This window comes from Coffea eugenioides, chromosome 10 (genome assembly GCF_003713205.1).
Source record: "Coffea eugenioides isolate CCC68of chromosome 10, Ceug_1.0, whole genome shotgun sequence".
In the NCBI taxonomy this organism is placed as follows: Eukaryota; Viridiplantae; Streptophyta; class Magnoliopsida; order Gentianales; family Rubiaceae; genus Coffea; species Coffea eugenioides.
In genome coordinates, this window is record NC_040044.1 from 17045609 (window position 1) to 17065582 (window position 19974).

General features: G+C 38.9%; 1 pseudogene; it reads left to right on the forward strand.

Moving 5' to 3' along the window:
* The first annotated feature begins 1177 nt into the window (after nucleotides 1-1177).
* Nucleotides 1178-19974, forward strand: part of LOC113750522 — a 30372-nt pseudogene continuing 11575 nt past the window's right edge.

Sequence of the window (19974 nt, forward strand, 5' to 3'; positions counted from 1 at the left end):
CCAACTCGTTTGCAAGTAAAGTTTCAGAAATCTTGCTCTCTTTGGTTCATGATGCATGTTCTTGTGCTTGTGTTTGGAACTAGAAATCTTGCGTTAATGTTTGAGGTTGCATAGCCTCATGTGTTTAGATCAGGGGCGGATTTAAGGTGGGGGCACGGGCCCCCACTGCCCCCCCTTAAATCCTTATAATATAAATACATATTTAACTTAGTTTTGACTATGCCCCCACTTGGCCACTTCCCAAATTTTATTTTCTACTATGTTCCAATTCGTCCCCCCACATGCCACAATCATCGGCAGTTCTCTTTCTTAATACACAATTTATTGGTCCTACTTTTTTTGTCCTCACTTGGCCACTTCCCACCTTTCTTATTCCACAATCCATACCCGACGTCTCTTTCTTGGTTCCTATTTTCCTTCCTTCCGTCATTTCGTCCTTTGGTTTCTTATTCCCAATTTTCTTCCTCCGTCATTTAATCCATTTTCCTTTCTCCGTCATTTAGTCCTCTGGTTTCTTATTCCCAATTTTCCTTCCCAATTTAGTCCTCTGGTTTCTTATTCCCAATTTAGTCCTCTAATTTCTGGTTTCCTATTTTCCCCTCAAGACCCCAACAGAGCCACAATCGGGAGACCATCTACAACTCTGCCACTGATTTGCAATTCTTTCCACCAATTTTAGAAGACCATCTGACCATCAAAATCAGGTTCTAACTTCTAAACAATTACTTCTTATTTTAAATTTGTTGGCAAATATATTTCTAGAGCATGAGACTATTACTGTTTTAAATAAATTTGAAAACTGATTAGTTAATGTAACAACTAATAAATGGGTTATTTGATAAATATTTTAACTTGTGAAATGGTGCTTTTATGGATTATGGATATATAATTTATTTTTATTTTCCTTGATTAGTTTCTTATATTGGAGTTAATGTAATGATGAATAGAGGGCCATTTGACATATATTTAACTTTTAAATTATTCTTGTATGGATTCTTTTGAGTTTTTATCTAATTGACTTGATTAGGTTCATATGTTGTGATTATTGATTTGATATATTAAATTAGTAATGAATAAATAACTTTAAATTGTGAAATAGTTTTTGGATAGATTTTATTTTACATTTAATATTTTAATTGGATCAGTATCTTATATATTGATTTTAATTTCTTTAGCTATGGAGAGATATTTCAAGAGGAAATCAATGGAAAAAGAGTCATCTAATAAAAAAGAAGCCCAGGATAATGAAAGTGCAAAAAATGACAATAAAAGAAATTGCTTGGGGATTAACTTCGATGAATTACCTGCTGATCCAGCCCAAAGAAAAAAAATTGGGGATTATCATCCAAACCTTCAAGATGAAATTCGGAGATATTACTTACAAAAGGCACCATGTCAACCTCGTGAGCATGTTTTTCCACAAAGAAAAATAGGAAAAAAGATGTGTAGATTTGTTCGGGGCTGGTTTGATGATTACAAGAATTGGTTAGAATATAGTATTGAAAAAGATGCCGCTTATTGCTTATGCTGTTATCTATATAGACCAGATGTGGGCGAACAATCTGGTGGTGATAGTTTCATTAAGGAAGGATTCACAAATTGGAAAAAAAAAGGATAGATTTGATGTTCATGTTGGTGGTCCTAATAGCGCACACAATCTGAGTTGGAGTAAGTGTCAAAGTTTATTAATCAAAATCAGCACATCGAAATGGCATTTTTTAAGCAATCAGAGAAAATGAAGGTTGAGTATCGAACTCGTTTATTAGCCTCAATAGATTGTGCTAGATTTCTCCTATACCAAGGTTTGGCTTTTCGTGGTCATGATGAATCTGATATCTCTGAGAATCAAGGAAATTTTCTTGAACTTTTGCGCTTCCTTGCGGGTCATAATGATGACATAAAAAAGGTTGTTCTTGAAAATGCTCCTAAAAATCTCAAAGTCATTGCTCCAGATATTCAAAAGGATATTTCAAATGCTTTGGCAAGTGAGACTACAAGCATTATTGTAAATGACATTGGACATGGACTGTTTGCTATTTTATGTGACGAATCTCGTGATGCATCAACAAAGGAGCAATTAGTAGTTGTTATACGTTATGTGGATTCACATGGGTATGTGATTGAGCGTTTTCTTGGCATTCTACATGTAAGAGATACTACTGCTCTTTCACTTAAGAAAGCAATTGATGTTTTATTTTCAAAGCATGGTTTGAGCATATCACAAATCCGTGGTCAAGGTTATGATGGTGCTAGTAACATGCGAGGTGAATATAATGGTTTAAAAACTTTGATCATGAAGGAAAATGGTTCTGCATATTATATTCATTGTTTTGCACATCAGCTGCAATTGTCACTTGTAGGGGTTGCAAAGAAACATGTTCAAGTCTCTTCTATGTATAATACATTGTCTACCTTAGTGCATTTTCTTGAAGGTTCATCTAAAAGACAAGAAATTCTTAGAGAACAACACCTTAAGAAAGTCGTTGATGATCTAATGACTGGAGACCTTGAGAGTGGTCGGGGTTTTGTCGCGCCCCACTTTTCGAATGATGTAGTGTGGTGTGTGTGTGTGTGATATACATGTGAACGTGTGCGGAATGAAAAGTAAAAGGCCATGGGACTTAGAATGCGACGATTTGGCCAAGTGAAGTTCAAAAGGGTTTTGGTATCAAAAAAAATGGAGTCGCCACTTGTATAGAGTTAGGGTGTACCAAGTCACCCAAAAATGATTTTTGTTTTTGAATAAAAAAAGTAAATAAACCCTTTTTGAGAACTTTTGGGTCTGCGTAACCAAAAGAGGGATCGGGGGTCACATTTGACGAAGGGAAGGCAAGGATAAAAATCCCAAGGCACCCCTTCGACCTAGCCAAGGCTAGTTGCGTGACTTAAACCAATTTTCCTAATTTTTCTACCCAATGTATGTTTCGCACGTTGGATATGACTATATGAATGCAAAACGGAAAGGAAAATGCAATCCTAAATTCTACGATGTCTCTCGTGAGGCTTTTGGTCCCAAACCACATGAATTGTGGCGGCCAACAAAGGAAAACCCCCATAGAGGTCGATTAATGCAAATGATACTCAAAGGTGCAAGTGTGGAAGTGTATGAACGAAATTAAAAATCCAAGTGTTTGTGTGCAAGTGTATGAAAAGGTGCACGTGTGCAATTGTATGAAAATTCCAAGTGTTTGTGTGCAAGTGTATGAAATATAGTGATAAGTGCATATAGGTGTAATTAAATGCAATTTTGGTGAAGTAGAAATCAAAATGAACAATAAGGAAAGGAAAATGTGAATTGAAAAGAATGAGTGAGTGATAAATGAGAATGAATGAACCTAAGGGAATGCATCAGGTCGGGTATGGGAATGACTCCTAACTTGTCGACTTCGATTTTCCCTTTGATTAGAAGGCAAAAAACTAGCGTGCTAAGGCTATCGAGTAGCCACACTCGCTCGTTTCCCTTATCAGAAGGGGACCCTCCAAGCAAATGGACCCTACAACTATCATGATATGCAAAAATCCTAAAATGAAGGGAAAGGGGTTCGAGGAGCATGCCAAGTGATAAAACTAAGAAAAAATGCATGATATGTGGTGAACAAGCAAATGATATGCTAATGAGGGGAAATCCTTAAGGGTCTAGCGTTGGACTAGCCCATTCTATGAATTCCGACTAGCGTTGGACTAGCGGAAACGTACATTCATCCATTCCATTCATTCATGGCTATGAAAGCAAGTAGACATGCCAAAATACTCGTAAACACATAGCACATAGCATTTAGCATGCTCGACTAGATGCAAGAGCCTAATAAAGCAATTAAACATGTAGCAACAAAAGCAAGCAACCAAGGGGAAGGGGAAGTGGACCAGATGCTCTCCGAGCCCTATCTATTACAAGCCAAGAGGTGTACACATACCCCATAATGAATAACAAAAGCAACCAAGGGGAAGGGGAAATGGACCAAATGCTCTCCGGGCCCTATCTATTACAAGCCAAGAGGTGTACACATACCCCATAATGAATAACTTAAATAAAAAGCAAAAGTAAATGAAATAAATGCAAGGAATTAAAGAAGGGCAAGGAAAGCGAAATAGACATGCATATCCACATAACACGTAGGGGCACATAGGGGCAAATGAAGTGCAAATGAGGGATAGAGTGTACCTCCCTTGAAATTGGGGCCCAATGAAGTGAAATCACTTATTTATCCTCCAAAATAAAGAAATGGTCAAGGTACCAATTTATTTAAGAAAAATTAAAAGAAATGTGCAAAGCAAAGCTCACTTGATCATAAAGTCCCCTAAAGTTATGAATTAAGTACAATTGAAACAACACATAGTAATTACTTAAAACAAACAAGCAATGAAGTTGTAGAATTAAAATTGTCAAGGACCAAATTGAGGAAATTATTCAATTGGTTGGGTCACAGTGAAACTAAAAGGAACTTGGGGGGTTAAAGTGCAAATTTTAGAATATATTTCATGCATGCTACGTAAATCTTATGTTTCTGCAAAATTCCAGCTAATACCTTGGTTGCAACCTATTGTGTTCCAATGCCATCTTTAACATTACCAATGAATATCAATCACAAGGCACAACTTTTCCAATTGTAAATCAACCCAGCCATTCCACCTCTCTTGCAAAGATCAAAACAGAGAAACTGGAATGATAGCTGCCCGAAGTAAAAAACAAAATGCAGCAACGGGATGCCACCGAAACAGAATGCAGCAAAAGAAATCTCAGTGCTCGAGCATGCTCCAAACATTTCAACATGCAAACTCAGCATTCAACCTTCCCTTGCTTCCCTCAAACATGACACTGAAGTGCACAAACTCAACCAGTAATCAAGGGACAGGAAACGCGGCAAAGGAAAGAAAGAAAAAAAATGCAGCAGCTTCCCCTTGCTGAATTTTGGCCACAGATTTCAGAAAACCCAATGCTATCCTCAACCACACTCTCTCAAACCAATGTATAACTTTGATTTCAACAAACAACCACAACTTCAGCATCAAACAAGTAAAACTTAAACAGAAACTGATGCGAAGTAACTCATGTATTTCTACAAACTCCAGCCACCATTCTTTCTTCAATATTTCCCTCTCAGCTAGAACATATTCATGCCCATGAAACCTATCAATTTTACCGAATACTACAGCTCTTATCCCAAGTTGTTAACAAACACTCTAAACCGAAATGACCAGGTCGAAATGCAGCAAAAGAAATAGCAAGTGACGCAAACATTATAAGCTTCTCGGTTCAGGCACTTAAAATGCAGCAAGGATGGAAAGCAAAAAAAACTTAAAACAGTCATGCATGACTGGACCACAAATCATAGACCTTGATTAGGCTAAACTTCAGCAACAAAACAGAGAGCTTTGACATCCGAACAAACAACGAACATTTCAAAAATAGGCACAGAGCATGCCATTTTTCACTATTTCCGTCTGCAATTTCCTGCCGCAAGCCTTGCAGCTCATCTCATACAATTATCATTATACTAGAGTTCGACTGAGACCTATCAAACATACTCACATAAATTGTAAAAATTCTATCTCAGGCCGAACCCACGCATAAACAACCTTCATCAAGCAAGTTTTCCACTTTTAGGGAAAGAAACATGCTCAAGGGCAAAACCCATCAGCAAACCCATCAAACGGCATAGGAGTAAATAAAAGAAGCAACTTTAGACTATAAAAACCAAAGGAAGCGCACAGAGAATACAGCAAGCTTGAAGATTCAATCATCAGAGGAAAACTAATAAAAAAGAATGAAAACCTTACAGTCCTTGCTCTCCCTTTCGATGTCCGCGGCTGAAAATGGCATGACAACTTCTCAGCAGCTTCAATAGTTTCTTGGTTCGCCACAGGAACAGCACCAGATTTCGTTTGGCCGTCGCTCTTGGTTCCTCACTCTGCCCGAAAGCTCCTCCTTTTCCGTAAGTTTCTTGCAATTCTTTTCTCAGATTTCACCAAGCCCTCCGGATCTTACTTTTCTGTTTTCCTCTGGTTCTATTTCTCAAAATGGCTATCTCCTCCCCTTGCTCTCGGCTCTCCCTCTTATCTCTCCCGTTTGCTAGCTCTCCCCACGATGAAGCTCCCTCTCTTGCGGCTGCCCTTTTCTTTTTCTTCTTTTGGTTTAGCCACAAACCCTCGCTCGAAAAATCCTCCTTTGTTTTTTCTTTTTGCTCTTCTTTTCCTCGATGCCCTCTCTCCCCTTGCGGCTGCTGCTGCATCTTCTATTTATATGGGGCCACCCCAACCCTAAAACTCCCATTGTCTCCTCTAAAATTGCAGCCAAGGGCTGCCCGAGCCCTTACTTGCAAGCTGCGTAAAAACGCAGCTTGCCATCGCGTATTCCCCTTTTTTTTTCTTTTTTTTTTTTAAGTAATTAAAATTGATAATAGTAAAAATAAAAACAATTTAATTAACATTGGATGAAAAATAAACTAGAAACAACAAAGTGCAAATTCCAATTCATCATCTTTTCATTTTTCATTTTTCCTTTTTTCTTTAAATAATGAAACTAAATCCTAAACAACTAAAACATATTTTTTTGAACACTTTTCTTTTCCCTTTGAGAAATTCTAGCTAAAAATGGATAAAATAACTAAAACTAAAAGTAAATACAAATAAAAATAGAACAAATAAAAACGAATAGTAAATAAATAAATAAATAATAAAAATTTGGTGTCTACAGTTTGATGTCTACAGTTTTGCCCCCTTTTGTCTGAGTTTTTGAAAAACTTGGGAAAGAAGTAGGACACAAGAATTAACTTAGCCTGTGTTATTGGGTTGGCCCCTTTTCGGAGGAGCTGACCTACACAAGGGAATTTCAGACAATGGGACTATGCCCCAACAGAATTGTTTAAACGGGATAGACCTCGGACAGTAAAATTTCAAATGGGATAGTGTACCCAGCCTTGGTAATCACTGGAATAGATCCCGGACATACGAAATGTATAGTTTTGGGTATAGAATTACCACTGGTGATAAGACTCGAACAGAAATTTAAAAATTGGGTTTATAGACCACTGGGATACTCCGGACAGAATATTTAAAAATATAGGATAGAACCCACGGGGATAGACCTCGGATCAAGAAAATGTAAACTTGGATAGACGCCTATGCGACGCCGGATTAGACCCGGACAGAAATTTAAAATTGGGATAGACCCACGGGATAGACCCGGACAGAAATGTAAAATTGGGATAGACCCACGGGATAGACCCGGACAGAAATTTAAAATTGGGATAGACCCACGGGATAGACCCGGACAGAAATTTTAAAATTGGATTGTATGAAGAAAACTGCATAAGACTTTATTTGAAAATGTATCCACAGATTTGCCCCAGTAATGAATTGGTCAGTGGGATTAAACCCGAACCTGCCATGATGATCGACCAGTGGGATAATACCCGATCCTGCCGAGGTTGGCGGGATGAAATCCGGTCCCAACGAAAAAAGCGGTCAGCGGGATTATACCCGGTCCTGCCGAGATTGGCGATCAGCGGGATAAAACCCGGTCTTGCCGAAATAAGCGGTCAGCGGGATAAAACCCGGTCCTGCAAATAATGCGGTCAGCGGGATAAAACCCGGTCCTGCCCAGATTGGCGGTCAGCGGGATAAAACCCGGTCCTGCCGAAATAAGCGGTCAGCGGGATAAAACCCGGTCCTGCCCAGATTGGCGGGATGAAACCCGGTCCCAACGTGATAAAAGCGGTCAAGAAATTGAATTTGATTTTCCAAGAAACAAGAAATGCACTTGATAGACACACCCCTCCCAAATGCAATGCAAGCGCGAGATAATCAAGTAAACAACATCCAATCAACCAATCACACATACGTGAGTGAGGGAATAGTTAGATATGCGCGCGAGGCAAAAGGCCCTAAAATAGAAAATGCAACCCTAATATCCAAATGCAATGCATAAAAAGGGTAGAAAAAGGAAACGAATGGCTAAGTCAAATGCTTGGACCCACTTAGGAAGTCCCCAGTGGAGTCGCCAACTGTCGCGCCCCACTTTTTGATCGTGTGAATGTGTGATGTGTGGTGTGTAATGTGTGAACGTGTGCAAAATGAAAAGTAAAAGGCCATGGGACTTAGAATGCGACGATTTGGCCAAGTGAAGTTCAAAAGGGTTTTTTGTATCAAAAATGGAGTCGCCACTTGGTATAGAGTTAGGGTGTACCAAGTCACCCAAAAAGTGTTTTTGTTTTTGAATAAAAAGTAAATAAACCCTTTTTGAGAACTTTTGGGTCTGCGTAACCAAAAGAGGGATCGGGGGTCACATTTGACGAAGGGGAAGGCAAGGATAAAAATCCAAGGCACCCCTTCGACCTAGCCAAGGCTAGTTGCGTGACTTAAGCCAATTTTCCTAATTTTCTACCCAATGTATGTTCGCACGTTGGATATGACTATATGAATGCAAAACGGAAAGAAAAATGCAATCCTAAATTCTACGATGTCTCTCGTGAGGCTTTTGGTCCCAAACCACATGAATTGTGGCGGCCAACAAAGGAAAACCCCATAGAGGTCGATTAATGCAAATGAGACTCAAATGTGCAAGTGTGGAAGTGTATGAAAGAAATTAAAAATCCAAGTGTTTGTGTGCAAGTGTATGAAAAGGTGCACGTGTGCAATTGTATGAAAATTCCAAGTGTTTGTGTGCAAGTGTATGAAAAGGTGCACGTGTGCAATTGTATGAAAATTCCAAGTGTTTGTGTGCAAGTGTATGAAATATAGTGATAAGTGCATATAGGTGTAATTAAATGCAATTTTGTGAAGTAGAAATCAAAATGAACAATAAGGAAAGGAAAATGTGAATTGAAAAGAATGAGTGAGTGATAAATGAGAATGAATGAACCTAAGGGAATGCATCAGGTCGGGTATGGGAATGACTCCTAACTTGTCGACTCCGATTTTCCCTTTGATTAGAAGGCAAAACTAGCGTGCTAAGGCTATCGAGTAGCCACACTCGCTCGTTTCCCTTATCAGAAGGGGACACTCAAGCAAAATGAACCCTATAGCTAGTATGGGATGCAAAACCTAAAATGAGGGGAAAGGGGTTCGAGGATCATGCCAAATGATAAATCTAAAGGAAATGCGTGATATGTGGTGAACAAGCAAATAATGCATTAATGAAAAACAAAGGGAAAATCCTATTGGGTCTAGCGTTGAACTAGCCCTTTCTATGAATTCCTAATGAAATAATGAGCCACAACTAGCGTTGGACTAGTGTGGTGACGTACATTCATCCATTCCATTCATTCATGGTTATGAAAGCAAGTAGACATGCCAAAACGCTCGTAAACACGTAGCACGTAGCACTTAGCATGCTCGACTAGATGCAAGAGCCTAACAAAAGCAAGCAACCAAGGGGAAGGGGAAATGGACCAGATGCTCTCCGAGCCCTATCTATTACAAGCCAAGAGGTGTACACATACCCCATGAAAGCATAAAGGGGAAGGGAAAATGGACCAGATGCTCTCCGAGCCCTATCTATTACAAGCCAAGAGGTGTACACATACCCCATAAAAACTTAAATAAAAGTAAAAGTAAGTAAACGCATGCAAGGAGGTAAGGAAAGCGAAGTAGACAGGCATATTCACATAACACGTAGGAGCACGTAGGGTCAAATGAAATGCAAATAAAAGGGTAGAGTGTACCTCCCTTGAAATTGGGCCCCAATGAAGCGAAATCACTTATTTATCCTCCAAAATAATAGAAATGGTCAAGGTACCAATTTATTTGGGAAAATTAAAGAAAATGTGCAAAACAAAGCTCACTTGATCATGAAGCCCCTAAAGTCAGGACTTAAGCGCAATTGAAACAAAGCATGGTAGTTAATTGAAGCAAACAAGCAATAAAGTTGCACAAATTAAAATTATCAAGGACCAATTTGATGAAATTCTTTAATTGATTGGGTCCTAGTGGAACAAGGGGAGACTCGGGGGGCCAAAGTGCAATTTTTAGAAATTATTTCATGCATAAGCATGCAATCACGTAGCTTTCTTCTTTAGACAATGCTTCTGCAATTCTCTTCGCTAGTCTCTGCAATCTGCTATGCCTTATTACCAAAACGTTACCAACAAAACAGCCACACTTTTGAGTCAAATGATCATAGTCATCCCCCCATTCATCAACCAAACCACATGACACACTTTCATTGCCTGATTAAATCAGAAAAATCTGACTTGGTGGTTGCTAGTTAACACAAAGGGCGGCAAGAATTATAACAGCAAAACAAGAGTGCAGCAACAACTCTGCTCACTTCTCCATGATTTTGCAACTTCATTAGCTATTCAGGGAGCTTACATTAGACTCAAAAACCATCATAAAACATTAGCCTAGGCATGCAAATCAAGGAGAAATGGGAAAACTGGCAAGTTTAACATCAATCCTATGTTTCTTGCTGCAATTTTAACAGGTATGATTAACTACACTCCAACAAGACTTGATAAACACCAAAATGCATGATTCATGTCCTCTTAATGTCAAAGCTAATGATTTCTCTAGATGCAGCTTTAAAACAGATATTATCCACGGCATTATAATCAGGCAATGAACAAAATCAAACAGGTCAAGCCAACTGCAACTTAACAACCCAAAAAGAGGAAAATCTATTGCAATAAGAACCGAAAGTTTAAAACTTGCTACAGCCAATTCTAAAACTAAACTTAGAACTCTAACAACCATGTGTCTTGCCTAAACATGAAGGTTCTAAGGACAAAGGTCAGATGCCATAATCACCAAAAAAAAAAATATCAAAGCCAACCGCAATCATTAAATACACGAACCAGTGACCATTACAACGAAGTAAAACATGAATGAACATACGAGAACAGAGGGAAAAGAAAAACAACTGTAATGAATTTGTGTTTCTAATGAAACCAGTGATGGTATCATCGAAAACCAGAGAAAGCTTCCCCCTCCATCATTAAACATCTCAGGTAAGCAAGAGAAAAAGAAAAAGGAAACATCTTTACCAGCAGAAATGCAAACAAAGCTGTGATTTTTACCTTGATTCTGGTGGTGGAGGCGGCTCCAGTCCTTGGGCAGGCCGTTGGCCACTTGTTGGCTACGCGGGAGAAGAAGGACGGTAGTTGTTGGTGGTTGCGATGGAGGTTGCGAGCGATGTAGTGACGGTGGACAGCAAGCAGCGGCAGAGGCGGACTGTGGTGGCTTGAACGGACCTTTCTTGCGTTTTCCTCCGCAGCCTTGCACCGTGGTTCCCTCAAAATCCAGCCGCCCTTTGCCTCTTCTTGCTCTTGACTCACGGTGGAGCTCACGGGTAACGATGGTGGAGTGAAAATGGTGAAAGCTTCGCGAGGAGCATCAGCTCCAGTTGCTGCCTTGTTGCTGGAAGAACGGCACCCGATGCCTCTCTTCTCTCTTTAATTCTCTATCTCACCCTCTCGCTCTCTCTTTTTCTTGCTCAGCCCATCACCTGGTCACCCTTCTTCCTCTCGAAACTTGTCTGCCAAAACCTCGCCACTCTCTCTCCTTTTCTTCCAGCCGTCCCTCTTCTCTCAAGTCACGGACTTTGCTCAGATTTTTTTTTTCCTCGTTTGCGGCTGTCCCCCCCCTAACCGAGCTCTCTCCTTCTTTTCTCTTTGCGGCTGCTGCTTTTTTCATTTATATGGGAGCCACAACCCTAAAACAATCTATACTCTCCCACATTTGCAGCTAAGGGGCTGCTAAGAGCCCCTCCTTGCAAGCTGCAAAAATGCAGCTTTGCACACCGTTCGCCCCGCTGTTCCCTTACATATCTTTTTTCTTTTTTTCTCCCTCAATTGATGAAATGGTAAAATAAAGTAAAAAACAATAATAATAACAAAATTACACAAACCAGGTAATAATAATAATAACAAAACAAAAATAATTTTAAACAAAAAACTAAACAAAAATGGCCATTTTTTAATTTTTCAATTTTTCATTTTTCATCATTTCCTTTTTCTCAAAATAACTTAATAAAAATAACTAAAGTGCCCAAAGATTGAATTTAAAGAAATAAACATATTCTTGTGAACAAATTTTCTTTTTTTCTTTTTTTCTTTTTTTTTCATGAACCTAAAACAACTAAAACATATTTTTTGAACGCTTTTCTTTTTCCTTTGAGCAATTCTACGATAAAATGGCTAAAATATTTAAACTAAAAGTAAATTAAACCAAATGTGACAAATAAAAATAAAAACGAATAGTAAATAAATAAATAAATAATAAAACACCAAAAATTTGGTGTCTACAGTTTGCCCCTCTTTGTCTGAGTTTTGGAAAAACTTGAGACAAAGAAGTAGACACCAAATACTTACCTGTGTCATTCAGCCGCAATGGACGCTTCTGAAATGAGGACTGACCTCTTTAACAATTTTTTGAGAAATGGTATTGACCTAAACAGGAATTTAAATGGGACTGACCCGAACAGAAATTTAAAATTGGGATAGACCCACGGGATAGACCCGGTCAGAAATTTAAAAATTAGATGAATTGAAGTGAGATGGAGCGTTGGTGGGATGGAAACACGCACATTAGTGAGATAGGCTCGATGCTAACGGCGGTAGGATGAAAACGCGCACGTTAGTGAGATAGACTCGATGCTAACGGCGGTAGAATGAAACACGCACGTTAGTGAGATAGACTCAATGCTAACGGCGGTAGGATGAAAACACACACATTAGTGAGATAGACTCGATGCTAACGGCGGTTGAAGTAAAACACGCACGTTAGTGAGATAGACTCGATGCTAACGGCGCTCGGTTGAAGTAAAAACCACGCACATTAGTGAGATAGACTCGAATGCTAACGGCCGTAGAATGAAAACACGCACATTAGTGAGATAGACTCGATGCTAACGGCGATAGAAATGAAAACACGCACGTTAGTGAGATAAACTCGAGGCTAACGGCTGTTGAAATGAAACACGCACGTTAGTGAGATAAACTCGATGCTAACGGCCGGTAGAATGAAAAAACACCCACCACCGTTAAGTGAGATGAGAACCTCCCGATTTGCTAACCGGCGGTTTGAAGTAAATACAACGCACATTTAGTGAAGATAACTCCGATGCTAACGGCGGTTTTAGAATGACAAACACGCACTTAGTGAGATAGACTCTATGCATAACGGCGGTTGAAGTAAAACACTCACATTAGTGAGATAAACTCGATGCTAACGGCGGTATAATTGAAAACACGCCACGTAGTGAGATAGACTCGATGCTAACGGCGGTAGAATGAAAACACGCACGTTAGTGAGATAGACTCGATGCTAACGGCGGTTGAAATAAAACACGCACGTTAGTGAGATAGACTCGATGCTAACGGCGGTTGAATTAAAACCAATCCCAACATGACTTTTGTGAAGTTGGCGGCACAAAATCCAGGCCCAACGTGATCTTTGTGAAGTTAGCGGCACAAAATCCAGGCCCAACGTGATCTGGTGAATGGTCAGCAGGATAAGACCCAATCCTGCCATCCAATTGGTCAAGAAATTGGATTTGATCTGTCAAGATATAAGAAATTAAATTTTGATTTTCCAAGAAACAAAAATTTGAACTTGATTTTCGATTTTTGACTTTTGAATTTTTCTGATTTTTCGAGAGAATTTTTTTTCAAAAATAATTTGCCCCAGTGTAGGGCCCTTTTCCCTTCTTTCTTTCCTTTTTCTTCGGCATCGGCCTTCCACATCGCCAGATGCTTTTCGTCGACTTCAACTGTGAATACCTGCACAGGGGGCTTACATGCACTCAAATTTTCAAGAAAAAGGCAGCGTGATTGATTTGAAAGTCTTGCTTGAGTCTTTGACGAAATCCTCAAATGGACTATAAAAAATTTGCCCCAGTGTGGGCTTATTTTGTGAAATGTTGCGAATAAAAATTTTTTTGCCCCAGTATGGGCCCATTTGATTGCAAACAATTGGTTTGGATGACTTTCCATTTATGCGAACACTATAAGAAAGAAAATTTCATGATGAATTTCTCAAAATAATGCCAAATTACAAAGGATTTCTTCCTTACCTTAGCATCGAAGCTTTGGGTAATGGCGTTATTTCTGATTTGGAAATGGGAGGTCAAGATTTGTCTTATTCATGTGCTCAGATGGTATGTAACCCCTTCAATACCATATCTTAGTGAAAGCAAAGAGTTTGTCACCCTTATTTCTTAAGAAAACTTAGTCAACGTATAAGCTTCATGGGCTTGCAAAATTTTTGGGTAGAAATGATAGCTAAACATGTGAAATCTGGTTATACCCTTATGATGGATTTTTATGAGCATAATCCTCACTTTGGATTGTCACGAAGGAATAAGTCAACGATGGACTTTATTAGCTTGTAATTTGGCTTGAAAACGATAGCTAAAGAAATAATTTTCAAAGGACATTGCACCGAAGATCGCATTTTTCAACACTGCCCTCATCTGGACTCCAGATTCTTGGACTTTGTTTAACTTTTTATCATCACCCAACAGGGTCTTTCAGCATCAAATCTTTTTGCACCTTTCTTTTGCATTCATTTCGCTCATTTTTCTTTTCTTTTTCCCCCTTCGCGGGGTTTCACATGAAGAACAGTGTCAACCTCACACCTAATCAATTCAGAATACAGCAAAAACTTCCGGCATCAGAAATTTGCTTGACAGGGCTATTGCAAAGAATAGAAATCAGGGCTTTCGGCTTTGTAATGGGGTCAGGCGGGGTGCTTAGAAAAGTTAAGGCTTGAAGGCAGATTTCAAAAGTGGTTTGAAGAATCTGAGATCGCACTGTTGCGTCAACCCTATTTTAAATCAGAATTTGCCCCAGTTCATGCTCAACTGAGGCTTTTCACTTTCATTTTCTTTCTTCTTTTGACTTTTCGGCTTTTTGCCATTCTTTGAAATTTGCCCCAGTTTATTTTTGAACTGAGGTTTTTTCTTTTGCTTTTGATTTTGTTGCTTTTCACTTTTTCACTTCTTGAAATTTTCCTCTTCAACTCAAATTTGCCCCAGTGTGGGGTTTGCGATTCTCAGGGGTTGCCAAACGAAATAATTTATTCTGATGGCTCAAAAGGGATAACTAGGGATAGAATGTTCGATTGGAAAAGAAGATGGCCCGACTTGTATTCTGTTCCTTACAATAACTCTGAAAGGAAACTTTCGTTAATGCGAAATTTTTGGCATGTATCTGAATTAACTAACTGAGGAAGACCCTTGTTCATCCATATTTGTGAAGCATAGGTGATCCACGCGGACAAATCTCTTCCTTTTCTCTTTTCCAAAAATTGAAACTCAGATAGATTCAAATTTCTCCAATTTGTGATTCACTCTTTCCTCTTTTTTTTTGGCATTTTTGCTTTTCCCCTTTTCTTTTTCTTCAAAATTTCCCAATCTCCTTCCCTAATGTGGGGTGCGATCATATGTGCACTCAAAAAGAACCACCAATTTTTGCTCAAATGGGGATGCAAGGGATAAACAGTGTTTAGGATTGTAGAAGCGATGGCCAAAGCATCATTCTTACACCTCATGACTACCAAAGTAATCGAAATGGTTATTAAAAATCCATTCCCCTTTTAGATATTTGAAAATTTTCCAATGAAGGGTAGTGATCATTAAGACCCTTATTTGAAACGAAATTATTCTTTTAGAGGCTCAAATGGGAGAGCAAATGATAAAAATCTGTATAGGTAATGAAACGAATGCTTGAAGTATCATTCCAAATTTCCCAAACAAATAAGAACAATGCACATTTTTGCTTTCACTTAGATGTGATTGAACCAGATTGGACATCTTGAACATTTTCAAGCAAAAGTTGCCCCAATTTACAATTTATCAATCAATGTGACTGATTTTATTTTAGAATTAAGTGAAGGAGAAAGGTATCTCATAGGGCCTTTTGAGTGACCGTTCACTCTCTTTCTGAGCACTCTTATTGTACAGGTTGGAACACCAATCGAGTGTAAGGATTTTAGGAAGCATACACTTGTGAAATTCAGGCTATAGGTTGAAAAATCTCAAATTGGGTCTTATTTCTCAAAATTCATCATGAAATTTTCAATGAGTAAGAATAAAGAATGAAATGTACATAAATATACACAAAACAAAAATTATCCAAAAAATTTTATTGTTGAAAAAGTTTGAAACAAAATTTCTTAATCAATCATGATACAAACGAGAAGAGAGAAACTCGTAAAGAGCTCAACACATACACTTTTTGTCTCCTTTTCTTTTGGAACAAAATGTATTAATAAATCAAATAATAGAATTTCCTCTTTGGAAATAATTACAAAATCTCTCATAGAGCTTCCAGTGTAATCTTCAAGCTTTATTGGATCAAAATTATCAGATATAGAAGAATATTCTCGCCTTATTGAAACATTTTTATAAATGCAGGGGGAGGGGAAAACAAAAAGAAAAATACCCAGAGTCAGTAAGTAAGAATATAAAATCGGTATGCATGTCCTATGGGGGAACCCTTTTATGCCAAGGGTAGGCCTAGCATGAAAATGCAATCCTCTAGGATAGGCACTATACCATACCTGACGGATCTGATCAACTCATTGAGTGAAAAATAATTTTGAAAAATTTGGTCAATTGGAGTGACGAGAGACACTTTGTCAAAATGAGGTCAACGTCCGAATGGATTGATCACTTTGCAAAAACGCACGGGTTTGACCTTGACGAACTTCCTATCGAAGAGATTGGAACTTTTCCCAGTGAAGCACGGGTCAAAACTCCAACTAATCAAATGGCTGGATGCAATGGATGCTTTTCTCAAAATCGACTAGGTTTTCCATTTTGAAATTCGACATTGACATCCTAATTGACAATTTATTAAAAATCGACCGGATTACCCTAAATAGGTCAAATGAATTGAATGCAATTTAATTTATCCAAAATTAATCAGATCACCCTAAAAAGGGTAAATTGATCAAATAGATTGAACGAAACTTGATTTATTCAAAATCGGCCTGATTGCCCTAAAAATGGGTAAATTGGCCAAATGAATGAAATTGAATTAGTGATTTATTCAAAAATCGGCCGAATGACCCTAAAAAGGGTAAATCGGTCAAATGAATTGTCGATTTATTCAAAATCGACCAGGTGACCCTAAAAAGGGTAAATTGGTCAAATGAATTAACGATCTATTCAAAATCGACCAGGTGACCCTAAAAAGGGTAAATTTGTCAAATGAATTGATGATTTATTCAAAAATCGACCAGGTGACCCTAAAAAGGGTAAATTGGTCAAATGAAATGACGATTTATTGAATGAATTGGCAAAATGGATTGGTTGAATTGTCCGGCCATTGGTTATTCCAAAATTATTGAGGTGCATTGGTCTATGACCTTCTAAAAATCAAATTTTGGCCTCAATTCATTTATCGTCTCAACAGGAGGAATCATTTGTGAATTTCTTCAAATTAATGTCCTTCACGCAAGGGATTTTTACCAATTTTTGCTAAAATGGCCAAAAAGTGATTATTAGATGCTCATATTCCAAAGATCACTCTATGAAAATGATCGGATCCTACCTTACCTTGTGCACTTCCCCTTTGGATGGTACAAAAATGTAAACGTGCAAGTCTCACTGGATTAAGTATCCGAGACACAAGGTGGCTTATTCCTAAACACGGGATTCCCTATGTGGCATTCCCTTTCTATGGTTTATGCATGATGCCATTTATTAAAGCGATGTAAATATGTGACAAATATGACCTAAGGGACATAAATAATGCATCGGGGGGAAAAAGGTCTAAAATGAAATGTATTTATTGGAAAGTAAGTGCAAAGACTGAAATTTAGACATGTGAGCTATCTAGTGGGTGAGTCACTAAAAGAGTGCCCAAGAGGCCTCTTATTGCTAAGGCACATGAATGCAAGCCAAGAAAACAAAAGAAATGGTTAGTGCAGTTGATAATACACATAACATATTGGGAGCAATTAAGAAAAAGAAATACAATAAAGCAAGTAAGAGGGGTGGAACCCCTTCCCTCGTGCCTAATGTGCTTAAAATAGGGTGAGGCTGACTCTAACCTAGGAAAATTCTAACATGGATGCATGAGGCTGGGGTTCACTAATGCATCTAGACTCGATAAGGTTTCGGCTCCCAAGCCTTCAGACCTAAAGGCGAAGGGTCATCACTCCCAGGGCCTTTGATCGGTGGCTCGAGTGATCCCTTAGGTAGCGCTATGGGCGCAGAGCACACCAGCCACCTACCCAAGGCAATCGATCCTAATCCTACAAGGTGGTGTGGGAAACGCCCACGAAAAATAAAATAAAATGGGATAAAAGCAAGTAAACGTGCACGTATGAAGTGTTCCCCTATTTTGAGGGAAGGGGTTGAGAACCACGCGAGGCTCTAGAGGTGACACACCCCTCCCAAATGCAATGCAAGCGCGAGATAATCAAGTAAACAACATCCAATCAACCAATCACACATACGTGAGTGAGGGAATAGTTAGATATGCGCGCGAGGCAAAAGGCCCTAAAATAGAAAATGCAACCCTAATATCCAAATGCAATGCATAAAAAGGGTAGAAAAAGGAAACGAATGGCTAAGTCAAATGCTTGGACCCACTTAGGAAGTCCCCAGTGGAGTCGCCAACTGTCGCGCCCCACTTTTTGATCGTGTGAATGTGTGATGTGTGGTGTGTAATGTGTGAACGTGTGCAAAATGAAAAGTAAAAGGCCATGGGACTTAGAATGCGACGATTTGGCCAAGTGAAGTTCAAAAGGGTTTTTTGTATCAAAAATGGAGTCGCCACTTGGTATAGAGTTAGGGTGTACCAAGTCACCCAAAAAGTGTTTTTGTTTTTGAATAAAAAGTAAATAAACCCTTTTTGAGAACTTTTGGGTCTGCGTAACCAAAAGAGGGATCGGGGGTCACATTTGACGAAGGGGAAGGCAAGGATAAAAATCCAAGGCACCCCTTCGACCTAGCCAAGGCTAGTTGCGTGACTTAAGCCAATTTTCCTAATTTTTCTACCCAATGTATGTTCGCACGTTGGATATGACTATATGAATGCAAAACGGAAAGGAAAATGCAATCCTAAATTCTACGATGTCTCTCGTGAGGCTTTTGGTCCCAAACCACATGAATTGTGGCGGCCAACAAAGGAAAACCCCCATAGAGGTCGATTAATGCAAATGAGACTCAAATGTGCAAGTGTGGAAGTGTATGAAAGAAATTAAAAATCCAAGTGTTTGTGTGCAAGTGTATGAAAAGGTGCACGTGTGCAATTGTATGAAAATTCCAAGTGTTTGTGTGTAAGTGTATGAAATATAGTGATAAGTGCATATAGGTGTAATTAAATGCAATTTTGTGAAGTAGAAATCAAAATGAACAATAAGGAAAGGAAAATGTGAATTGAAAAGAATGAGTGAGTGATAAATGAGAATGAATGAACCTAAGGGAATGCATCAGGTCGGGTATGGGAATGACTCCTAACTTGTCGACTCCGATTTTCCCTTTGATTAGAAGGCAAAACTAGCGTGCTAAGGCTATCGAGTAGCCACACTCGCTCGTTTCCCTTATCAGAAGGGGACACTCAAGCAAAATGAACCCTATAGCTAGTATGGGATGCAAAACCTAAAATGAGGGGAAAGGGGTTCGAGGATCATGCCAAATGATAAATCTAAAGGAAATGCTTGATATGTGGTGAACAAGCAAATAATGCATTAATGAAAAACAAAGGGAAAATCCTATTGGGTCTAGCGTTGAACTAGCCCTTTCTATGAATTCCTAATGAAATAATGAGCCACAACTAGCGTTGGACTAGTGTGGTGACGTACATTCATCCATTCCATTCATTCATGGTTATGAAAGCAAGTAGACATGCCAAAACGCTCGTAAACACGTAGCACGTAGCACTTAGCATGCTCGACTAGATGCAAGAGCCTACTAAAGCAATTTAACATGTAATAACAAAAGCAAGCAACCAAGGGGAAGGGGAAATGGACCAGATGCTCTCCGAGCCCTATCTATTACAAGCCAAGAGGTGTACACATACC